Genomic DNA, 19,385 nt, shown 5'->3' with positions numbered 1-19,385 from the left:
GTCCATCGGGCCTCGCACTCAAGGGCGCATTCCTCGCTCCCGTGATAGTGGTCCTCCTGGGGTACGCCGGCTCCATCGCACAATAATCCTGTTCGGTTTCCCGACATCAATCAAAAGTGTAGATGGGCATTGGTGTGCCCGGTGCCCTCGCCCTGGCACTTGTAGCACGTGATGTGCTTGACTTGGTGCAGCGCTACGGGCCGGGCATCGCCGGTCGAGGCCCGGCTTGCGGGTAGACCCCACCGAGGTGGTTGGGGTCGCCTTGGCCCCGTGACCGTGTGACCTGGAGTGGTCATGGGTAGGGTGGAACGAGCGGTGCAGGCCGAACCGTAGGAACTCGCGCGCGTGTGCGCGTGGCGCCGGGCGCCTTCGACGGGCGGATCCAGGTGTTCCACTAGGTGGTATGCCTTGTCGACCTCTGCCGGTTGGCAGTCGAGGACCTTGCTGCGCAAGGCGGCCAAGGCCGTGGCGAAGAGGCCGATGATGACGCGGGATCCTCCACGAAACGGCAACGCATCCGCATTCCTCGAAAGCCTCGATGTACTCCGACACCGGAGTCAACCTTGCTTAAGGTCGAGCCACGAGAGGAAGAGTGTCATCTGGTACTGACGAGGAACGCATTTGTTCCTTAGCTTCCGCCATTTCTGCCTACGACATGATGGGCTGTCCTCGCTGCTCGCCGAGAATTGCTCATTCTCCCAGAAGATCTTGGCTTGTCCGCTGCCGTTCCGCGCACTGACGCAAAGGTCGCCATCCATCCTGTACCACCTGAAATACGAAGTTCATTTTTGATTCCCAGTCAATGAACTCCTTGGGCTTCTCGAGCCCCGTGAGACGGGTACGCCGGGCGCCGCACGCCTCCTCTGATGCGCACGATGCTCCTCGCGCGACGCCGCCGCCATCATAGTGCCGCTGCTCGGGTAGTCCCCTGCCGCTGGTCCATGGGGCGACGGGCGGAATGGTCGTGGTCCGCGGTCGCCCCCGTGGTAGGGACGACCATCCGCGTGCTCGGTCCAAAGGCACCGGACGATGTGGGGTGGGTATGCACCGCCAGCCCCGTAATATGGCGGGGTGGTGGCCGTGGGTAGTCTCGCCGTGCCGGTGGCTCGCCGAACCGCTGACCACGGGAGGGACGGGTCAAACCGACGAGCCGGGTAGTCACGCTCGGTCGCGTCGCATCGACGATAGGGAGATCAGGTCGAGCATAAGGGTCCCCGCCGTAGCCACGGCGTAGTCGCCCCGCGGCGATGCATGTCCCAAGCGCGGACATCCTGTGGGACGCGCGTGGGTTCCCTAGCTAGGCGTACCGGTGGCGGTACGCCGTAAAATGGGCGATCAGGGACCTCGTAATCATCAGCGAGGTCCGGGTCGGGGTGACCACGGTATTCGGGTCTACCAGCCCCGTAAGGGGCGAGGGGGCCTCGTGCAACCGTCCCGCCAACTCCGTGCTCGGACACTCGGGTGTCGGCGAGCATCCGCTCCAAGCGCTCCGTCCTAGCTGCCGATGCGCGACGTTGAGCTCCTTGGTCTTCCGGAAGTTCTTCTCTTGGCGGGTACTGGCGAGTGGTGCCTCTTCGTCCTCGTCCTCTACCCCATGCAGGGGTCGCCTGGGGTGTACTCGACGACGGAGGTTTCCGTGTGGTCGCCGCCTCGTGGTATCCCGGCCTCGTAGTCACCGATCGGGAGTCGCCGAGACGCGCGTGTGCCGCGTGGGGAGTGCTGTGATCGGCGTGAACCACCGGCGATGCCGGTGATCTCGATGCGCCTGGAGCACCCGTGGACGCCGGGTGGGACCGGCGTGTCCTCGATATGGTGTGGTAGGATCCGCTGCGCGGCCGCGCCGCGCGGCGCGGCGCGCCGCCGCGGGCCGGCGCCGCTACTCGCGGCGGCGGCCCCTACTCGGGCGGCGGCTCCGCGATCTGGGCGGCGCTCCACCGACCTGGGACCCCGGCGGCGGCGGCCGCCTAGGGTTCCGTCGGTCTGTCCTGACGGAACGGGGGGGGGGGCGGGACGGGACGGGCGGCCGAGGTCGGTCCCGTCCCGTCCGCCCTTCACTCTTCTACTCTCTAAACGGAACGGGAACTGTTTCCAAAAATCCAACTAGACTTGTTCTTACTCTTACCTTAGGGGTCCTATATATAGGCCCCTTGGGTTACAATGGAAAAACCCTAAGCGAAAACAGGAAATTTTAACCTAGACTTAGAAAAACAAAAAAAATAACTAAACTTGAGGGCTACGCCATCAATTCTCCCCCTCTTGGAGAACTCGACTCCGTCGAGTTTGTGGAAGACGGATTACCTTTGGCGGACTCGAAGAGGTCTAGGTGGAGTGATGGCCTCGTGCGGTAGTGTCTGCCTTTGTAGCTGTCTGTGGCTGCGCTTGGCAGCACGGCAACGGCGGCATCAGGATTGGGCGGCGGCATCTCTCGCGGCGGCCTCAACCGTGCGGCAGGTTGCTTTCCATGGCAGCTTGCCCGCGGGCGTTGTTAGCAGCAACGACTACGGCGAGTGGCTCTTCTCCATCTGCAGCGGACTCGAATGGTGACGGGCATCGTCATCCCATTCGTGCGTCGGGTGAGCGCCCACAACCTGGCTCTGATACCAATTTGATGCCGGACGTCGTCTCAATGGCGTCCGACCGTCACCGAGGGTAGGGACTCGGTGTCGTATCACTAACTAATCGGTTCACGTCCACGACGTCAACCGATGGATATGCGAAGAACAGAAATGTATGTATGACGATAACGAGGATGATGGTCCTACTATGGTACGTGCAATGCGCCGACAAGCTATGAGAGCCAACCCGGAGCGGGGACGGGGTCGCCAAGCTGGGTCGAACCAGCCCTCCAAGTCGTCCGAGGTGGGTCGAGGGCGCGCACGCCGTCGAATGGGGTAACTCCCACCGAATGCTCACACGCTGCCGGGCGCCCCGACTGCATCGACAGGTAAGACGCCGCCTTTGTTTCGCTGCCTTCAATCTGTCTCACTCACCTATCTAACCCGAGCGCGGTGGAGGCAATACGAAAGAGTACTGTAAGAAATAAGGACCGAAGAAGCGAGGGTAGCAAGGTACCTACGTCGCGGGGCGACGGTTGATTCGAGGAGGAGCTTCCACGAGAGGAGCCGCTGGTGAAGGAGTATGCCAATCACGAGCACGTGACAAGGGGAGGCGACCGGGCGCAGCAGCAGCAGTGCAGCAGCAAGAGCGGGGGCGGCGCGCGCGGCGCAGCTCGGCGATGACGATCGATGCGGACTCACGGTGCAAGCTCACGGCGGACCCGGCAGTTGTGCTTGCGGCGCGTCGCTCGAGCAGGTCGCACTCACGGTTGGCTCGGCGCGGCAGGTGGCAGCACACACGGCGCTCGCGCGACAGCAGGAACGGCGGCAGCACACGCGCGCGGCTCGGGCGGCGGCGGCCGGGCAGGCACACGGCGGCGATGACCAGGTCGCGCAGCTGGTGGCCCCGCTGGTCGCGCGCAGCGAAGTCGCGGCCGGCAGCGCGGCCGAGGCGCGCTGATCGGCAGCGCGGCGCGATCGGCTGCGCGGCGTGGCGCCAGCGGCTCGAACGGCGGCGGCGCAGCGCGCGCCCTAGCGGCGCGGGCACGGAAGCGCGTTGCGCTGGCGCGGCGACGGCGCTGCTCGAGCAGCGGGCGGCGCGACGGCGACCGGCGGCGCGGCGTGGCGCGCGCGGCTGATCGGCAGCGCGCGGCGCGACCGGCGGCGCGCTGATCGGCAGCGCGGCGCGGCGCGATCGGCGCGGCGCGCGGCGCGCCAGCTGCTCGAACGGCCGGCGCGCGCAGCGGCGCGGCGCGATCGCGTTGCGCGGCGCGGCGCCAGCAGCTCGAACGCGGCGGCGCAGCGGCGGCCCTAGCGCGGCGCGGCGCGGCGGCGCGCGGCGCGGCGACGCGCTGCTCGAGCAGCGGGCGGCGGACGGCGTTCCCGGCGGCGCGCGCGCGGCGGCGGCCGCGGCTGATCGGCAGCGCGGGCGCGCGCGCGGCGGCGCGGCGCGGCGCGCGCGAGCCAGCGGCTCGGGCGAGCGGCGATCTCCTTCCTTCCCTTCTTCTCCTTCTCTTCTTCCTTTCTTCTTCTTCTTCTTTCTTCTCTTCTTCCTCTTTCTTCTCTTCTTCTCCACGACCTGACCCTTCTTTCTCAAAGTGCAATTCTTCAAAATTAGGTCAAAGGTGAGGGAAGCGCCCACCTCTTCCCCTTATATATGGGTGAAGATGGGCCCTTCCTTAAGTCCAATAACACAAAAGAAAAGGAAGGAAAATAAGCAAGAAAAATAGGAAACGGGCTTGTCAGGCCCAACATAAAAAGGGGGGGGGGAAAGGGTTCCTCATATGGGCCCTTCCCCCGCTACACGACAATACGAATAAAGGGAAAAACTATAAGATAAAGTAACTGACTGTAACGGTGTGCTCCGGTGGTCGGCGTCCGCGTCATGCCGAGTAACGGAATGCGGGATCCCGTGTTGCTGCGGCGGCTCGTCGTGGTGGCTGGACTCGTCTCGGTGGCGAGCTGGGTAGTGCCGGCTCCTCGGGTGCTGAGTCGGGGACGTCCTGCTGCTCCTCTGCTGCTGGCTCGGTGACGACCAGTGGTGACGCGCCATCACTTCAATTCCATGGGACTCATCACCGAGTTTGACAGCTAGCCAAAGAAGCAAATATATTCAATACTTTGATAAAAAAGAGTAATATCAATTTTGAACATGACAACTAAAACTTATTATCAAAGATATGGATGGCAGTATTACCCACTTATTTATCCCTTTATCAATAATTTGATGAACATCAGTAACCTTTCCTTGGGTACTAAATTTCTCAGCATCAACATTAGTAAGCTTTCCCAGACCAGCCAATCTACTCAATTTCTCTGCACCATATTTGACCCTCCCACTGTCCCCCCTCAAACAGCTACGTATCCAATTCGCCATAGTAAATACAGAATCTACAGTAACTTGCAATACTCTGGAAGATAAGAGAAAAACCAACGGCCGAGATCTCCAGCTCTCCTTAATCCAGCGGCTCAGAGGAGATCCTTCCACCGCATGACGACATCCGCATGTTCCATTCTTATTATTATTCTTTTTCTTCTGGCCCATCTTACCCGCAGTGCTCTCTGTCTATCACAGGCATATTTCTGGGCAGCGAAGGATTGTAAGAGAAGGGCGTCTTCTTTCCCCAATGGATAAGGCCTACCCTGGTATGAGTTTTCTGTTATTTGCACTCCTAATATTTGCCATTTCCTGCGATGGGTAGGCGTTTTTCTTCTTTCTATGAGGAAAAAATACCATCTTTTCTTGCGGGTTGCTGTTACCATTATCAATGTCATGTGTTATCTTTGAAGTTTCTTTTGTCGGCGAGAAGGGTGCAAAAGAGGTTTTTAACGGGGGATGATGGTGCAGTTTCTTTTAGTTTGTTCTCATCTCAGGAACTTAAACAACAGGGTAGAGCGTTTTTCTTTGGTGTATTGGGGGAAAAATACCATCTTTTCAGATTCTTGCGGTTTAGAATTGGGGAAGGGCTGTTGTTACCAATATCGATGTCTGCTGTTATATTGGAAGTTTATTTTGTCGGCAAGAAGGGTGCAAAAGAGGATTTTTATGAGGGATGATGGTGTAGTTTATTGTTCTGATTGCTTTGCTTCTTTTCAGCGCGTAAGAGTGCCACGGATGATTCAGAGCAGTTTTCATGAAGGTTTCTTTCTCTCCATGTTGCCAGCAAAAAAGGTTTTACAGATAATTTGTTCTCATGTACATAACTCAAAAAAGGAAAGATATAGGGGTGTTGCGAGAATCGAACTCGCGACCTCTCGCACCCAAAGCGAGAATCATACCACTAGACCAAACACCCACGGTTGGAAATTATTACTGCAAAATCTCATAACCTACTGCAAAATATCACGAATACCTCCTTATAAACCGGGAGGTAGTTATAGAAATGTAAATGAGCATCTAAGGAATTTCCCACTCTACTGTTTGGCAAAGGGTGTAAGAGAATGGATGTTTAAGCTAAAAGCACAAAACTTTTAAATAAATTAGATATTATTTAGCATTCAAAGATTACATAAATTCAAGCATCTTCAATGTAGAATGTGTTCGGTTTCTGATCCTGACCCTGAGCTCCAGAGTGAACCCATGAGTTATTAGAGAGCACCTCGTCTCATTGTATTAACATTTATTCTATGTTCAGCCGTTCAGAACCTCATTCCCAAAATCTGGAGTTTCTATTATAATGACATCTTGCAATGCTATTGACAAAATTGTCTACCATATAAGTGTTTCTCTTGCTACATTGTCTTAATACATTGAAATAAGGAATCCAAATCTTAAAAATTCTAAGTACTTTATCTAAAGTTTTCGCTAGCCTTGCGGTTGGTCAAAAATTTTAACGAGGTGTGTTTCATTCTAGAGAGTGTGCCGCAGGGATGGGGAAGTTCTATTTGAGGAATGAACATGACGTAACTTAAGTAACATTATGTACATAGAATAAGTATTAAGATCTTAAATTTAACCCTCATATTTTTATTATATAACATATAAATGAGAAGTTAATCCAAGAAAGCTAACATCCAATGGCAATGGTTGTGGAATAATGTTAGTTTATGTTGATCCTAGGCTATTAGAATGAGTTAATTAAAAAGTATGATGAAATTAGTTTTACCATAGAATTTAAATGAAAATTAGAATATTTGAATCATACATCTAATAGTATTTTACATCTTGTCGCTGTATTCTTCTATTTTCACGCGCCACATGAAAAATCTCAAAATTATCCTTCCATTATTTTGATGATAACTTATGGATTGGGCTTATTTAGATTTGTTGGCGTAAAAATATTATATAATTAAATTTATTGATATTTAATGAATACAAGGATTGAGTGAAATGATTATGCATGTAAATAACAAAGAACAAAAATATTCAAGTATCTACTTAAAAAAATTACCCAAGATAAGATATAAGTTGAAGAGAGAAAAGATGACAAATAATTCTATTTAAATGCATAGAGATATACATTCCTTCCCTGAACTAACATTGGGATGCATTCTGAGTTGGGCAAGAAGACAACCCAAGTAACCTAGGTAGTGTCTTTTCAGTTTTCTAATTTTATGAGCTTTCTGCCCAAGTACAACCCACAATTTATTTGAATAGTCTATGTCCCCATTATTTAGAATGTTCTTAATTTCTGTATTTCTGTAGCAAATCTTGCGTGGGGTCATTTATTTTCAGGCTTTAACTTTTATTGGAAACTAATAGCATGTCCTAGAGAAATGTTCATCCTAATGGATCACATCATAAATGAGAATGAATAATACTCAAATAACGGGATGTGGTGAAGCCTAAGTCTTAACCAATTGAAGGAATCAGTAGCATGACTCCTTTTTTAGGACAGTGGCACACAACCTTTAACGCACAATACGTACCATGTATGATTTTTTAATGTCCCAAAGAGAGGACAAAATTTAATTAAGGATGGAAATGGTAATTCCGCTCTCCCTCCTAGCTCCTTTCTTCCCTCTCACAGTCATTCTAGAAAATCCATACTGGTCGTTATTTTTTTTGGAACTGTTATTCTGACATTTCAATTTTGACACACAAACTACCTATTAATTTCCCTCGATCATTTTCACCCGGGGTATTTTAACCCAGTCGTCTTCACAAACGCTTTGGAGTTCTGGTCAGGCTGGACACGGACCGACGGTGAAGCTGATGATGGCGAGGGCATCTCCGATGACGTATCCTCGGTGTCGTTTGGGTGCGCTCCATCGATCCTCCTGGGGTCGTAAAAACTCGGCTCTGACGAGTTGGTGGTGGCGAATGACAATGGCTGAAAGAGATCTGGCCGCAGGCATCCTAGATCATCCTCCATGATCCATGAGTCGTTTGCACTTGTGCGTCCTTGCCAACACACACAAAACCTCCACGATACCTCGTATCGTACATAGTTAATTACGTCATACAGTATGCAATCGACTGACTCGTGCCAATGGGATGAAATGATCGGGGGAGTGGTCGCGACAAACTCACTCACACTGAAGGGGTATAGAAAGGCTAGGTCAAAAGGGTGGGAGAAGTGGCTCGGTACAGAGCCATGTCCACCACGTTAAACGTAGAGCTGATCCCCCACGTAGGAGGGATTTCAACAACGTAGGCGTTATCGCCCACTCTTCGTAGGACCAAGAATGGGTCGACACTACGAGCATGTAGCTTAGTTGCTGTCTCAAGAGAATATCTCTCTGGTCTAAGTCTCACCATCACGCGATCTCCCACGTTGAACACTCTGGGTCAGCGATGCAAGTTGGCAACCTGCTTGTGAAATGCTTTTTGACTCGTGATTCTATCATGAATATGTTTATGCAATGAAGAAGCATGTTTGGCGAATGCAAAACCGTCCTCATAAACCCTAACATGAGGATCTACATGTGCTAAGTCTAGGGGTCGACGAGGAGCCTGGCCATAAGCGATCTCGAAAGGACAGAACCCGGTGGTTCAATTCACCAAGAAGTTGTAAGTGAACTCAGCGCGGGGAATTATCAAATCCCACGTCATAAGGTGTTCGCCTACTAGGGACTGACATAGGTTACCTAAGCTCTGATTGATTACCTCTGTCTGACTGTGGGTCTGTGGGTGGTAAGCCGTTGAGAACTTAAGTTTTGTCTCGAGGAGACTCCACAAGGTCTTCCAGAAGTAACTCGTGAAAGTGAACATCTCGGTCAGAGACGATCGAAATGGACAAGCCGTGTAGTTGCACAATCTCTTGGAAGAATAATTGTGGGACATGTGTTGTGTCGGATGTCTTCGCACAAGGCACAAAGTGCGCCATCTTCAAAAACCTATCAACAACGAGCATGGTAGAGTCATGTCATTGTGCAGTCTAGGGTAGCCCTAGGACGAAGTCCATACTGACATCGTCCCACGGACGCTTGAGCACTAGTAGTGTGGTGTACAACTTGGCACTCTTCTTGACCTCTTTGGCCAAGGAACATACGCAGCACTGGGCGATGATGTTACCAACGTGTGCTTTAAGCTAGGCCAATAGAATTGATATGCTATGGCGGCTACGGTCTTGTCGCGGCCAAAGTGGCCAATAATACCTCTAGCATGACATTCCCAAGTTATGGAGTCACGTAGTGATGTGCGTGGCACACACAACCTGTTTCAGAAAAAACATATAACCATCGGTGATGACGCAGTCCTTGAACTCGCGGGACAGTCCTCGCTGGATCTCCGAGACGATAGGCCCCAAATCAATGCCGCTAGTGTACCCCTCTTGAATCTTCTCAAATCCTAGAACCTTTACCTTCATGACGTTAGGCACGTGCGCGTGTCGACTGGTGCATCAGCGATGAAGTTGTCCTTTCCCTTCTTGTGCTTTATGATGAAGGTAATATCTTGTAAATACTCGATCCATCTCGAGGCAGGCAGAGGACTAGCGCTTGGGTCATCATGAGCTTGACTCGCCAGAAAGCTGTCTGTTGCATGTGTCCAAGTAAATGGCTCCACCTTAAGGCAGTAGGTGATTGGAGCCGTGATAGAACTAAAGTTATGTATGAATCGCCAGTAGAATAAGGTAAGTCTGATGAAACTCCGTACATCATGGACGTTAGCCGGGGGAGGCCATGACTTAATTGCTCGGATCTTCTCCGGGTCGACGGCGACGCCTTGGGTTGAGACAATGAATCCTAGGAATGTAATTTCCAGGTAAGGAAGCTACATTTCTTCGGGTGTGCGTATAATTTCTCTCGCTTGAGGACCATGCAGACTTTTCAAAGATGCTCGAGATGTTCGTCTCGCATGCGACTTTATATGAGGATGTCGACGAAGTAGAAGACGACAAAACTTTTCGATGAACACGCAAAGTACTTAGTTCATGAGCCGCTGGAAGGTACTCAATGCGTTTGAGAAACCGAAGGGCATGACTCTCCACTCATATAACCCATCTTTAATTTTAAAGGCGGTCTTCTATTCATCTCTGGGACGAATCCGAACCTGATGGTATCCACTACTGAGATCTATCTTCGAGAAGACAGTGGATCAGGCCATCATGTTGAAGAGACCCTGTATGGGGGGGATGGGAAAATGGTACTTGATCATTATCGTGTTGATGGCTCGACTGTCACAGCACATTCACCACGTGCCATCCTTCTTTGGGGCCAAAAGTGCAAGGACCACACATGGGCTAAGGCTCTCCTGGATGAGGCCTTTTGCTAGTAGCTCTTTTACCTATCGTAGTAGTTCCTCATTCTTCTGCGTCTCCATACGGTGATGGGGCAGATTCAGTAGTGACGCTTTGGGCACGAGATCAATCATGTGCTGTATGTGACGCATCGACGGTAGTTCATTGGGAAACTCTTCGGGAAACATGTCACTGAACTCTGATATGAGGGTCTCAACTTCGGGTGGTTGGGGAGCCATGGGTGTATATGGGAAAGCGCAGAGAGCGACGGCGAGGCACACTGGCGTGTCATCAATCTCGAGTCCCAGGTCTCGGGCAAACAAGGTGCCATGTACGACCACTAACCCTACCGGGTTGGTTGGGACCATCTTGTTTGCTGGTTTCATCGTATACGGGTACAAGGTGACCTTCCATCCCTGGTACATGGAACAAACACGTGTTCATCCTTCCGACTAGAGTGACGTCGTGATCATATAGCCAGGGACGGCCTAGGATGATGCTGCCTACTTTCATAGGAAGTACGTCGCATAGGATGCTCTCATCATAGGAGCTCACCTTCAACAGGATGCGGCATTAACATTTCACCAGCAAGGATGAAGCATCGATCCACAACACGTCATAGGGAGTTGGGTGGGGTATGGCTGCCTACCCTAGTCGGGCGACCATCGCATCGGAGATGGCGTTGATGCAACTCCCACTGTCCACGATCAACTTGCATACCTTGTCTTTGATCTTGACATAGGTATAGAAGATTGATGTGTGAAGGGTCGCATCGGCCATCGGGTCGATCTGCTACACTACAGGGTCAAGTAGGTGGAGCGGCTCGAGGTAGTGGCCGTGTTCCACTAGTGTCGGGGTGATCTACAAAGATATTGGCCAACTATCGACCAATGGGTTGGGGAGCGGGTGGTGGAGTGGCCCTAGGTTCGGTGATCTGTATGTACTTGACTAGTCCATCAGGTTCTTCATACTCTTGTGCAAAAACCTCATCCACATGATACTTGTCTTAGTGGAGGGGCTCCATCTCACCCATCTGGTTTGTGTGGACATCTCCAACGTTGATCAATAGTGCCAATGGCGTGCACTGGCTGGCTCGATGCCCTTTCCCTTGGTACTTAAAGCACGTGATATGTGCTTGGTTCACGGTAGTACTACATGCCATGGTGTCGGTCGTGACAATCGGAGAGGGTGGGACTGACCCCACTGAAGTGGCCAGGACGTTTCCTTGCCCTTCGACATTTTGTGAAGTCTGAGCAGAGGCAGACGGAGTGCTTCGAGCAGGTGTAGCTCAATGTGGTGCTGGGGTAGCGTGGGTAATGGTCTCCTCCCCCGGATGCTCTAAGTTCTCTATGATGTGGTAGGCTTCGTCAACCTCAGCAGGGTCACACTTAAGCACCTCGCTGCGCAAGGTTGGTTGAAGCCCACGAGCAAACAGGCCGATGACAGTTCACGGGTCATCCACAAACCGGCACCACATCCGGGATTCCTCGAAGGCCTTGATGTATTTCATCACGGACTGTCAACCTTGTCGTAGGTCAATCCATGAAAGGAATTACGTCAGCTTTTGAGCCATCTCAGTCCATGACGTGATGGTTCATCCTCGTTTCTCAGCTATGATGCACGCGTTCTTCCAGAAAATCTTGGCTTGTCTGCCAAGTCTCGTCTCCACATATTTGACGCACAAGTTGTCATCCATGCGGATGCTCGACTCCCAGTTGATGAATTCCTTTGGCTTCCTTGAACCTTTGAAGACGGTGACATCAGCTCGTATGCTCTTCTTGATCCTGGCGTGATGCTCCTCTCGTCGGTGCTCATAGTCGTCTGGGCGCCGCTCGGGCACCAGATATCCTCCATATCATAGTCTGGCGTTTCGTCGGGTTGGGGTCGGGTAGCGTTCGTGATCAACCCATCGTCAAGGTTGACCATCATACATGGCGCGATGATCAGGTATCACGCGCAGCGGGTATCAAGGAACCTCATTGGGTTTTTCGTACTGGCGGTCATAGAGTCGGACATAGTCGTCTCGGTGGGTCGGTAGGTCCGCCTCGCGGTCAAAGTCATCTCGTGGGTATCATCCATCCGTGACACGAACGTCCTTTGGGTCATGTGTGGGATATCGATCAGGACGTCGGTCCCAACGCATCTCGTCCTACCACCGGTCGTATGGGTACTTGTCGTGTTCAATGGGCATCCGTGGTCGCTCTGGGGTCGCGCAACCTTATGGGGGTCGCGGGCTTGTTCTGGCGTCACGAGCTCAGGTGTAGCGACGTGTACCGGAGGTACCGTGGGTCGTGCTAGTAGTTGCTCCACATGTTCGACGATGGTGGTTAGGGTGTAGAGATATGTTCCACGTTCTTCATTCATGTCCTCACGGGGTCGATGCTGATGGTACATTCTCCCTTGTCCACATCCTGCTCCTCGATCACGTGCGGAGGGAGCCTAGGGGGTAGGCTTGTCCACGAGATCCTTCCCCTCGTCCACGTCCTATCTCCTCGATGTCACTAGGGTAGGTAGCACCCACTGACCGTGAGGCGCTGTGGTGGGATTGAGCTCATCCACGGTGGCCACGGTTGTGTCTGCATGGGATGAGTGATCTGCTTACACCCCTATCGACAGGTGCGGTTCGTCCAAGCTCCGAAGGAGGCGATGAAGTGCCACCTTCGGGTGTGAGGGGACGATGATCTAAGAGTCGTATAGGGCTGACTCTTTCAAGCAGTAGGGAGTTGTCTCGTCATGGGGAAGTCAAACCTTCTGGATGCATCCTTCTGCTAGATCACGTTTTGATGACCATGGCTGGTTCCTCGAGGGCGTACCTAGATGGGTTTTCAGAAATGGATGAATGCAGATGTTATGATGTGAGGTACAGAGACGTACTGTGGGCGTCCACAACCTGGCTCTGACACCAAGATGATGCCGGACATTGTCAAGGATGTTGTCTGGTTAGGTATCGAGACGATGTGCTGATACCAAGATGGCGTCGTCCGATGGCTAACTCACTAACGGTGAATGTAACTACGTGATGCGATGAAACCCTAGATGAGAGTATGTGCAGGTTCAACTTGTGGGAATTCACCGGGTTCCGAGCTCTGGGTTGAGTGATTAGTGACGATGCAGGTGACCTTTTGACCCTTGTCAAATTGACGACGGCATCTATGGACCCAAACGGAATAATTTCGTAGGGGCTCGCACATAATGGACAGGCTCGGCCTGTGCCTAGGGAAAACACTCTGTTCATAGTTTTCTCATAGTAATTTCTCTCACCTATCTCTAACCTGAGCGCGGTGGAGTGCAGGTGAAAATATACTATAGAAAGTAATGTAACTAATGAGCAATGGGGAACGACGTACATTGTTAGTGGTGGTGTTATTGTCAAAGAATCCATCGGTGTGGGTACTGGTGCAAGCTGATGCAGATAGAGAGTATGCCATTGCTGGACGGCTTGGCTCAACTAACGGAAGTGACGCCGCGCAGGAGAAAAATGTAGGAGAACGTCAAAGAAAAGGATGAGTTGAGGAGATGTCGGAGCGAAGAGTAGGGGGTGAGTCGGCTTGAGTGTATGACACAACTTGGACGCTGATGCGGGCGATGGCAACAACAGGATTGCCGACGAAGCAAACATTCAGATCTCCTCAATGACAGGGTTGTTCATCAGCCCAAGAGGATCAACAGGGCGGTTCCTGATGGACTGTCAATAGAGCGATCAATAGGGCGGTTCTGTCCACCAAGCGGTGAACCTTTGGTGGTTCTCGATGTACTGTTGGTGGTGCAAGTCAGTTATCGTGCAATGGTGAAAAACCGGATTACGGTCAATTAGAATGTTGCAAGTTGAAGCCGTAGTCCTGCATACACAACACCGGTGTACTTGTAGATCTCCCAATGCTTGGCGATGCAAAATACACTCTCTATGCTAAGACTTTGCCATGCAACTTGGTTCACAAACCCTTGCGCAGCGCCGTTGTAACCGCGGGCATCGACTATCACAGAGAGACACAATCGGTGGCCAAAGAGGGGCGACACATGTTGTTCGCATGCATACCGTTGGCAAGATCCAAAGAAAATCCAACGTCGGACGTGTGCGGTCAGATGGCATGACGTCCACGCTGTGAGACCGAGTGGCGAGGACACTTGGTGGTTGACCTGGTTGTGATCAGTGGCCTGGAAGCGCCCACCATTCGTCATTTTCCCTCTTTCTTCTTCCTCTTCTTCTCCTCTCCTTTCTTATTCCTCTTCCTCCTCTCTCTTCTCTCTTCTTGCGTGAGATCTGAAACTGAAGAAATAACTTTAACAATAAACCAGATCTAAGTAGAAAGTGACCTTCATGGGCTTATATAGGGCCATGATGGACCCATCACACAGTTCACATAAGGGGCCCAATAAGGGACCCCTTTTACAATAAAAAAAAAACATAGGAGAAATCTTAAAATGATTTAAGATAAAATGACACATAAAATGCAACGATACGGACGTGTCACGATGAGTATGGTGAACTCGTAGTGGTGAACACAAAACATGAAATTGGACAAATAAAAACAGATAATTAAAACACGAACACGTGCATGGATGTGCTCTACCTAGGGTATTTAAACCGTGACGTCTTCACGTATGCTTTAGCGTGCCGGTCGGGCTGGACACGGACTGACTGTGATACTGATGATGGCGAGAAAAACTACGATGCTGTTTCATTGATGTCATTTGGGTGCTCTCCATCACATTAAATGAACCATCTATCATCGCACCATCCTTTGGGGCAACTATTGGAAAATGGTTTGTGCGATGATCATGATACAAACATGGGATTTTAGAAAATGATGAATTAGAAGAAGCTATGAGTGTGACCATTCTGGAAATATATGAATTATACAATAAAACTATTTGCTTGATATTCTTGATGAAGAATAAGGGACTTAATATGAGTAAGTTTATCTTCATGTTTTTGATGTTTCATTAATACTTATGAAAATATTTCATCATAATATTTATGTTGGGTTTTGTGCCTTGTTTCAGTCATTTAAAATATTTTTTTCCATGAATGTGGAAGCAATTATTGATTCTCAATCGATCTTTAAAACTATTTTTACCTCATGGGGAATTTGTTCCACCCTTGACATGCTCACTTTGAGATTGTTCTAAATCTGTTCACATGCCCATCCTCTAGAAGTATCCACACAATCACGTTGTTCTTGAATCTCCACCTCTTCTTCTTCATCTCTCCTTGAAAATCTTGAAGATCTTCTCACCTTGAAGACACTCCTTGGTTGAGTAGAGAAGAGAGCAGAGTGGATAAAGGGGGGCTCTCAATTCTGGCTGGCATGGATGCTTGAAAATGAGTGCCCCTTCCGTATTTATATTTTACTTAAGTTTTTCTCAAAGACCCATTGAATAGAATATATTCACGAATGCCTCGATGATCTTATGCGAGTGACCCTTTAGGTTCATGTATCATTCTAGTTCATAACTTCAGTGTCCCAATAACAATTATTGACCAACCTTATTAATTAACTATATGAACATATAGATTTATTGACTAAGATTGATTTAATCCAACTGATAGGTTAAGTTTCCAGTCCATGGGGTGCCAAGCTACACCTCGTGCTCTAGAAGAGATTTAGTAGTGTTTGAACTCTCTCATGGAGACTTTACCATCATCAGTTACCATCAATGTATAATCCTTCATCGTATGAGACTCTCAAACGGGTTAAGGTATGGTTGATCGTCAAACCTTGTTACATCATTCTATTAGTACTGATGTTTAACATGGATCACTAGAGAATGACTTCTCCAATATCCTCAGTACCCAAGCCAGGGATTTGCTACATCATCTTCCTTGAATCGAGGGCAGATGATCCCATCTTGACAACTCAATAATCTCCATGAGCTTCTTACTACGTCCAAACCATGACTTATTTGAATCTCATGGTTAGAGATTGGTAAGTTGTAGAGACTCGTAGGATCGGATAGTGCTATTCTATCTGGATAACTCTATGTCAATCTTGACTAACTATTGAATAATAACGTTTAGAATACATGTTTAAAGACTAGCGATGACTGTCTTATGATCTCATCATAATTCACTAGGTCATTGCACGTATTCATGGACTTCATTATAAACATCACACTGGAATAATAACGAACATAATATCTTATTCAATGAACAGAAATAAAACAAGGTGGTGTGATTTGGCTTGACGACCACATTATATCCATCAATTTATAAATATTTGTAATTTAAATTTTCTAGCGGATTCATATATTTTTGATCCATTTGAAAATATAATTCGCTCAAAAATTAATTCAGATTCATATTTTATAAAAGATATAGAAGTATGACATTGAATGAGTAACGATTATCTCCACAGGGAATATATATTAAGAATTTAATATCTTTCAAATAGTTCTGAGGCGGTGGAAATGAATACCTTGTAAAATAAGATATTTTAAATATATATAAATATATTTGATTGATTTTTAGATTATGGAATAGTGGGTTGATAAATGATGATGTTATGAAAAAGGATAATAATTTGATAGTTTGATTGGAAATAACTTTGATGGATGGGGCTTAGATTGGATTCCCCAAAAAGGTTTCTACATTGAGACCAAATCCACCGCTAGATATGATGTTTGTAATATGTCTGATGCATTCATCATCACATTGTTTGTGATTAAAATATTCAAAGTTTGTTGTGCTGCCACTTATCCTTGCATAGTTAAAAAGAGGTAAATATTCTAATGATTGGGAGATTATGATAACATGTTTTTTGGTGCCATAATTTATTATTTTTTGGTCATCCAATCATTAGTCATGTTTGTAGATTACCTGAACTTAGTGATGCAAAACAGCGGGTCAGGATCGAGTGACCATTTTGGTGCCAATTAGGTGAGGAATATGACGAGGAAGACTATGCAAATGCTGCATGGAATAGTCAATAAGAAGTACAAATCAGACATTGATGGACACCGACTACCACTAGGTCACTATAAGGGAGCCCAAGGAATGTTTCACTAGGCTCCCAATGGCCTGGGCGTTAGGGTGAAGACCCACGGTGCGAGCACGACTACTGCCTCTAGTGCGTTCACCCTCGATGAGTCCAACCAAGGACGTACCAATAGAATTCCTATTTCTCAGAGTAGCATCCCTAGCTACCACTATCCTAAACCTAGTGGTGGAGACGTGCTCACGAGGTAGTAAGAAAATAATAGAGCGTTCAAGAGGGCAACTGCGAACATACTTGCGGGGTCAAAACCCTATCCTTTTGGGATGGCAACACGATTGCGGTGATCGGGCAGCGGGGCTCAATGGGGCCCTATTGAAGGGGACGCAAGCTAATCCTGGGAATATCGAGCGAATAGGTAGCATGCGGGAAGCATGTAGTCGATGGGCGGGATGCTTGCGCTGGGATCCCTTCAAGCGGTATGGGTGGCTCTACGATAGGACAATTCTCTGATGGCACAATCAGCTCCATGATAGGGTGGCAATAACGGCGCTGCAGCACGTGCAGCGAGGTGGTGATAATTTTTTGGTGATGCAACGTTCCAACGGTAGCTGACAGTGGGTGATTCTTGCAATGAACGTCTTCTGTGGTATTCGGTGGCGGGGGGGGGGGGGATTTGGGTGCCTGCGATGGTGTGAGGGGCGGGTGGAAGTGGCGGTCTCTGTAGTAGCAGTGTGAATGTCGGTCCATGAGGTGGCACGATCAGTAGTAAGCTCTCTGGTGGCGCGATCAATGTTCTCTTTGGTGGTGGCGCAAATGGTGGTGCGGATGGTGATTCAATGAGGTAAATGACCTGCGATCAGGCAACAGTGGTCGCTGCTTTGGTGGCACGAATGTCATCATATGGACAGTGGTAATAGTAGTTTCTCTGTCATCGACACAACATGTCCTCACAACCTGAGGTGGAAGCGGCGGACCTGGAAGACAACATGGTGATGACAATAGTGCTCTGGCGGCAGTGTAAGGTTTTCCTTGACAACACAACAAAAGGGGCGCAACAAACAATGAGAAAAAAAACACTTTTTTTCAGTTTTCAGATGTTCATCATTGATCTTGTTTTTCAATTGGGATTTTACCCTCCCTCCCCTCTTCATATAGGGGTCCTATGGGCCCTCTAGAAGAAGAGGGAGAGAGGGCCACATATAGGGGTCCTTTTGGCCCTCTAGAAGAGAGAGAAGCTGACATATTGGACAATGCATAGGCCTAAACACACAAATAAGTACAAAAACACACACTCGACCCACATACAAGGCTTGTAAAAATAGTCAACCAAATACAAATGTGGATAACATCAACCTTTGGGGGCCGTTAACTAGGCCAAATACTTGAAGTCTGGGCCTTTCAATTCAGCCCTTGCTCCTCGAGCTGGTTGAGACCAGATCTTTGGAGCTAGATGGTCCCCATCACTCAGTAATTGTCATAATCCAAATGAACTAGATTGCTGATAAACTGCCAGATGACTCTAGAAATATCATGCATAATCTTAAATATCTGTATCAAAATCCCCATATATCCATGTTATCATGTTTTATATTGATTATAATAGGATTTGGCATGATTTGATTTATTTTCTATAAGTTTTTTATTATTATCAGTTTTTTGGTGTCATATTCATGTCGAAACTGAATTTAAATTTTATAGAATATTTCTTTTGAATGTAATTAAATTCACATTTATCAAAACTAAAACTAGGCTTATCAAATGCAACACTAGGCAAAATGATATTGAATAACATAAAATTCCTGTTTTAGATCTATAGAAACTTTTAAAATAAATAAAAAATGTATTAAAAATAATAAAATTACTTTTTAAAAACTAAATACAAAATTCCATAAAATAAAAAATACAGAAATCATAATATGACTATGAAATATAGATAATCATTTTACACTTCATAACATGAATATAAGGATCTTTTGATACAAATCATTTTTAAAAATCCAGCAGTGGATGTAAGGAATATCGTGTGATCATTCTTGCATGTAGTAGTGCTTCCATATCGTGTGGGAAGTACCCTTATTCTTCTATGAACTCATGGATCATCAACTCTGGAGAATCTTATTTCACGACTGGTACCACTCCCTTATTTAACCTTGAATATTCTTCATTTCATCTTCCAATTTGTATGGTTGGTGGTCTCTCCTGTTTATCTGGAGGACATAGAGCAATGCATCTTATCTAGTGCCTTTCTCTATGATGCCATGTGCATTATTGAT

At 48.6% G+C, this 19,385-nt stretch overlaps 1 long non-coding RNA gene and 1 other non-coding gene across 2 annotated transcripts; one reads left to right on the top strand and one right to left on the bottom strand.

Moving 5' to 3' along the window:
* Positions 1-5,085: 5,085 nt before the first annotated feature.
* On the top strand, positions 5,086-6,176 carry LOC144711140 (uncharacterized). The gene is made up of 2 exons (XR_013583475.1): positions 5,086-5,201; positions 5,653-6,176. It is a non-coding gene; the product is annotated as an uncharacterized LOC144711140 (long non-coding RNA).
* Positions 5,780-5,851, bottom strand: TRNAP-UGG (transfer RNA proline (anticodon UGG)). The gene has a single exon. It is a non-coding gene; the product is annotated as a tRNA-Pro (tRNA).
* Positions 6,177-19,385: the final 13,209 nt, after the last annotated feature.

This window comes from Wolffia australiana, chromosome 13 (genome assembly GCF_029677425.1).
Source record: "Wolffia australiana isolate 7733 chromosome 13, ASM2967742v1".
In the NCBI taxonomy this organism is placed as follows: Eukaryota; Viridiplantae; Streptophyta; class Magnoliopsida; order Alismatales; family Araceae; genus Wolffia; species Wolffia australiana.
Note: the sequence above shows the minus strand (reverse complement) of the source record. Positions and strands in the feature narration are given on the sequence as shown.